The sequence below is a fragment of the Ascaphus truei genome, chromosome 3, assembly GCF_040206685.1.
Source record: "Ascaphus truei isolate aAscTru1 chromosome 3, aAscTru1.hap1, whole genome shotgun sequence".
NCBI classification, from domain to species: Eukaryota; Metazoa; Chordata; class Amphibia; order Anura; family Ascaphidae; genus Ascaphus; species Ascaphus truei.
Genome location: NC_134485.1, coordinates 5,832,789 through 5,839,298, shown reverse-complemented (window position 1 = coordinate 5,839,298; position 6,510 = coordinate 5,832,789).

Below are 6,510 nucleotides of genomic sequence, written 5' to 3'. Positions count from 1 at the left end.
TGGAACTGATTTTCCGACGGACTGAATGACCTTTTAAAAACTCCCAAAAGTCTATCCTATCAGTCTGCAGCGAATTACTGCGTGGTAATTTTATCCCTGACCACTCACACAGTTTGCCATTTTCATAACTCCTGGCTACCCGGCTTCAGTATAGTGAGAGAGCATGTGCAACTAAAATGTCATCTTCCCCATACTGGCCACTTGCCACTTAGCATATGCCATCATGCTTTCTTACTGAATGCCGCTCAGTCTAGCTAGGCCAAAGGGACCCTTTTGATCTAAGGATATCGGGGCTTCAATTAGAATGGAAGGGTTAACTAATTATTTGGTCTTTCCTGCTAACCCCACCAATCGCACCTCTGGGGCAAATGTCCCTTTGGAGCTCTGGACTTTTGTATACATCCTTGAGATATCTCCACACGCTATCTCAGAAGCCTGGCCATTCATATATGCATGCCTTCCCCTGGAATGCTAAACACACATGCTACAATTTTTAAAACCATCTCAATCTACATGATTTCCTTCTAACCCTCTGCAAATAAAATTTCAGAAAGCTAGTCCCTTCCTAACTAAAATTATATCCTTAATTTGATAAACTTTTGATATTTGGGCTTTATTTAACCACAAGTCAAGTATCCACTATCCACTTGAGTCTGGGGTTAAGGCAGTGTTACAATTCTGTATTCTTCACAATCCCAGATGTACTTCTCTAATTAACCCCTTAAACACAGGTTAGCAGCCTTTATTTCCCCCAGGAACATCTGAACAAAGGGTAACATACATTTATAACACTGCTGTCAGGCCTAGTCCGCAGAGCTGACACTTTAAACATGCAAATACATTTATTTAAAGATTGCAATCGGCCCGGGACTGCAGAGCTGACACTTTAAAAGCACATTTGATGACTCAGGGGTTATCTTGCTGGGAAACATACCTTTAATTGATGGCAAAGATAATGCGTCAACGTCACAATTACCCACCAGAATAAAGTAAATTAAAGTTGTACTTACGGCTGCCAGGATGATAGCTGCCCTCTTTACCGTCCTCCGTGGAAAGCAACATTAAAATAAAAATACTAACTACTTGCCAGTAACCCCTTAATTAACTTAACGGTTTCTAACCACTATAGTAATTAAGGGAGTTAACCCCCCATCCCCCGATACACACCCGGGAGGCTTAACCACCCACCCCGGGGAAACTAACCCCTCCCACCGTACACCCATTACCACAATTAAAAATGACCAAAGGCACAAGTAACCAAACATGGCTAATAGCCCGTATTTGAAATACACAAAAAAATAACATTGACATGCCCTTAACTGGGCCTGCAACTCAGGAAGCAAGGGGTCCCCGAGGCTGAAATGGATGTGGTTCAGCTCCGGAGACACCCTGCTTCAATACTGGTTAATAAAAACAGTGTGATCACCTGTAAGGGCTGTGACGAGTGATGCAGCTCCCTCTGTTCAAAGAGACCGCCTGTAAGGGCTGTGCAGGGAGATACAGCTCTTATAGACTGCAGGCAGATCACAGGGGCAGAAGTAGAAACATACACAGATAAAGGCACTGCTATCCTGAGCGGTTTAGCATTTTCCTAACTCACGGTTTCTGACTGGCAGCAATTCTTTCTGAATACTGTGATAACGCAAATGTCAGACGTAAGGTAGGTCCATGCTACAACATTCGAGTTGGCAGCAATAACATCGAAGCTACTAGAAAAGGCCCCAACATGTCATAGGCTGAGTTGCTCATAAATCCACATACTGTAAATAAAACCTGTTTGTGCCCTTTTTTATCGGTCAGTAAAACTGCAATGTTTGGCTTCTCATGCTGGGGATCCAGGGACAGTAAATCTGTCAACACATGTAAATACATGTGTGACGGGAGACCAATGCTTTTAACACAAAAATACCTGGATCCTTTGGCTAAGAAAAGCATAAAGATAAAATAAATTGTAATTTATTCAAACAATGAACATACACAGCTCAATTTAAAAAAATACTACGAAAATACACTTACTGGAATGGGGTCAAATGAAATAATGGTTCCCAAAACGAAATGTTGCAAAACAAAGTCTGTAGGAGCAATTTCTCAGTTGTGGGAGTTACTCGCAAAAAGAGCCTGAATGGTGCTGCTTCGTTCGTGATGACACTTTTAAAATCTGGAAGCTTAGATGTTTCTTGCAGGAATCCTTAGGTGAATCTATTACATGATGGAACTCAGATGGAAGTGTTACATGAGGGGCTGCACAGATTTTTAAACCCTCCAAGTCCCATTCTGTACAGTCTGCAGCCAACTAATGCATGGGAACGAAATAACCCACCTATCATCAGGTTTTGCCAGTCTCTTACAGAACCTGGCAGAGAGCTTCAGTATAGCAACTGAGCATGTGCGAACCGCCATCTTCCCCCACTTGTCATGTGAGACTCCCTGCCAGCTCAGCTCTGGTGAATCGGGACCGAGAAGCCATTTGCCAGGAAGGCTTATTGAACTTCTCTACATTTTCTCCTCCCTGCTACAAAATGTTTAACACCTGCATCCTGGATGGCCTTTGAAGCTGATTCTTTGATGCACAGAGGCGGAGTAGCTTCCCCTGCTTCCTATGCATATGGATTTTTATCGATACTAAATACCTTCCTCTGAACAGTACTGGAATAAAAATATAAAATTGTTAAATAACATTTTCTTTTCCCCTTATACAGGAAAACCTTGTTACAATGTGCCTCAGATGTGCTAATTAAGCAGACAGAACCACACTGTCAGGTGACTTTTTAGGCCTATATAAACCCAGTCAGAACAGCTAGTCTGCTTGCAGCCCAAATCCAAGTGGCCCATTATAAGTGGCATGACTACTGAACAACTGAATTTAAAAGGAAGTTCAAAAGAAGTGATGAAGAAGTGGACACCCCCATTTGAACTACGCTGGAAAGGAGGATATCATCAATACCAGACTGCATCATTACTGCTGTGATGGTGCCTTTACCATTTATATTTGCTGTGACTTCACTTCTTCTCAAATTATGCACTTCTTTTTACCAGCCTCAGTATGTCTCTAACTCTAATCATATATCTCTATCTCTCCTTCCTTCACCACTTCTCAGTTCACATGAACTCCTTTCTTACCTGCGCCCTCTGAAACCACACAGCTATATCCCCTGCACTAAAAAACACCCCTACAAATCATCCTAACACATCCTTTTTCTATCCTGCTTCTCCTCCTTGCTTCTGGGGATATCTCTCCCAATCCTGTTCCCTGTCTTATTTTAACTTGCGCTCATCCTCGCCTTCCACATGCAACTTCTACGCCTGGTGTTAACCCCTCCAACCTCATACCCATCCCCTGCCACCCTCCCTCCTCTCTCCCTTTCTCCTGTGCCCTTTGGAATGCTCGCTCCCTCTCTAACAAGTTCCTCTCTGTGCATGACTTCTTTCTCTCTCACTCCCTGCTTCTCTTTCCTATAACTGAGACCTGGATCACTCAGTCTGACTCTGCTCTGGAAGCTGCCCTCTCCTACGGTGGCCTTTCCTTCTCCCACACTCTGCGCCCTGATGGCAGGGGTGGAGGTGTGGGGCTCCTGCTCTCCTCTCTCTTCCGTTACCGAACTCTTCCAATTCCCCCCTCTCTTGCCTTTCCCTCCTTTGAGGTTCACACTGTCCAGATCTTCTCTCCTCTCCCTGTTCATGTGGCGGTCATCTATCGCCCACCTACCTCTACTCACCCCCCTTCTGCCTTTCTCTCTCACTTTGAATCCTGGCTCTCTTTCTTCCTCTCCTCAGACTCCCCTGTTCTTCTCCTTGGGGACTTCAATTGCCACATTGATGACCCCTCTCTCCCTTGGGCTTCCCGCTTTCTTTCTCTAACCTCTTCTTTTGGCCTTCAACAGTGGACTGCAGCCAGCACCCACAAGGATGGCCACTACTTAGACCTGGTTTTCACTAAGAACTTTTCTCTCTCCGATTTCGCCATTTCTCCTTTTCCTCTCTCTGACCATCATCTCATCTCATTCTCTCTATCTCGCTTCTCCCCTTCTCCACCTCCATCTACACCACGGTTCTGCAGAAACCTGCGCTCTATTCACTTACCTGACTTTGAGTCCACTTTACGCTCCTCCCTCTCCTCTCTCAGCTCTGCTACAGACCCCGACAACCTGGTCAGGAACTACAACTCTGTCTTGTCCTCCTCTCTTGATCTACATGCCCAATTTCTCTCTGCCACACTCGCCCTTCTAACCCTAGACCCTGGATAAATTCCCACACACGCATGCTGCGTTCCTCCACTCATTCCTCTGAACGCCTCTGGAGGAAGTCTCACACTCTCGCAGACTTCCTTCACTACAAATTTATGCTATCCTGTTTCAACTTTCCCCTCTCGCAAGCTAAACAAGCCTACTTTTCTGCACTAATCAACATGCACAAGTCTAACCCACGCCGACTGTTCTCTGTCTTTGATACTCTACTCAAACCACCCTCTGCTGCCTCTCCTTCCTCCATCTCCGCTCAGGACTTTGCTGACTATTTTAAGGAAAAGGTGGAATCCATACGTCAGAACATCCCCTCTGTTTCTTCTTCCCATCCTACACCTCTTCCTAACTCTTCTCCTGCCTTCCTTGACTCTTTTTCCACTGTCTCAGAGGAGGATGTGTCGCTGTTGATCGCCTCTTCTCCCTCTACCACTTTCCCTCTTGACACCATTCCCTCCCATCTCCTAAAACCTCTTGCTCCTACTATAATCCCTACGCTCACACACATTTTTAACTCCTCCCTCTGCTCTGGAACCTTTCCATCCTCCTTCAAACATGCAACAGTCATACCATTACTCAAAAACAGCAAGCTTGACCCTACCTGTCTTTCTAACTATCGACCTGTCTCCCTCCTGCCTTTTGCCTCTAAACTCCTTGAACGTCTTGTATTCTCTCGCTTGCTCCATTTTCTCAACACCTATTCTCTCCTAGACCCTCTACAATCTGGCTTCCGCGCTGCTCACTCCACAGAAACAGCCCTCACTAAAATAACTGCCGACCTCCATGCTGCCAAAGACAGAGGTAACTACACTCTTCTCATATTACTCGACCTCTCTGCAGCATTTGATACTGTGGATCACCCTCTTCTCCTTCACATTCTCCATACTCTTGGTATTCGGAACAAAGCTCTATCCTGGATCTCATCCTACCTCTCCCATCGTACTTTCAGTGTCTCTTCTGCTAACACCTCCTCCTCCTCTATTGAGCTCTCTGTGGGGGTACCCCAGGGCTCTGTCCTGGGACCTCTTCTCTTTTTCTCTGTACACACTCTCTCTAGGTGACCTAATAACATCTTTTGGATTTAAATATCACCTCTATGCTGACGACACACAGATATACTATTCAACACATGACCTTACACCTGCTATACAGACCAAAGTTTCTGAATGTCTCTCTGCTATATCATCCTGGATGGCCCTCCGTCGCCTTAAACTCAACATGGCTAAAACAGAGCTCCTCATACGTCCTCCCAAACCTGGCCCTACTACCTCCTTCCAAATTACTGTTGGAACTACAATCATTCACCCAGTAGCCCAAGCACGCTGCCTAGGGGTCACACTCGACTCCTCTCTCACATTCGCCCCTCACATTCAAAACATTTCTAAAAATTGTCGCTTTTCCTCCGCAATATAACAAAGATACGCCCTTTCCTCTGTTGCTCGACTGCTAAAACTCTGACTCAGGCCCTCATTCTCTCCCGTCTTGATTACTGTAACCTCCTGCTGTCCGGCCTTCCTGCCTCTCACCTGTCTCCCCTACAATCTATCCTAAATGCTGCTGCCAGAATCACTCTACTCTTTCCTAGATCTGTCTCAGCATCTCCCCTCCTGAAATCCCTCTCCTGGCTTCCAATCAAATCCCGCATCTCACACTCCATTCTTCTCCTCACTTTTAAAGCTTTACACTCTTCTGCCCCTCCTTACATCTCAGCCCTAATTTCTCGCTATGCACCATCCCGACTCTTGCGTTCTGCTCAAGGATGTCTTCTTTCTACCCCCTTTTTATCTAAAGCCCTCTCCCACCTTAAACCTTTTTCACTGACTGCCCCACACCTCTGGAATGCCCTTCCCCTCAGTACCCGACTAGCACCCTCTCTATCCACCTTTAAGACTCACCTTAAGACACACTTGCTTAAAGAAGCATACGCATAGCACTGTGAACATTCTGAACACATGATACATAAAGCTTGGCCCCCTGCAGATGCACTTACCAGAACTACCTCCTACTGTCTCTGTACGTTCTCCCTACCTACCAATTAGATATTAAGCTCCTTGGGGCAGGGACTCCTCTTCCTTAATGTTATGTTTATGTCTAAAGCACTTTTTCCCATGATCTGTTATTTATATTATCTGTTATTTATTCGATTACCACATGTATTACTACTGTGAAGCGCTATGTACATTAATAGCGCTATATAAATAAAGACATACATACATACATACATACATACATACAATAACCCATACCATTGAAGTATGATGTGATTCTCACC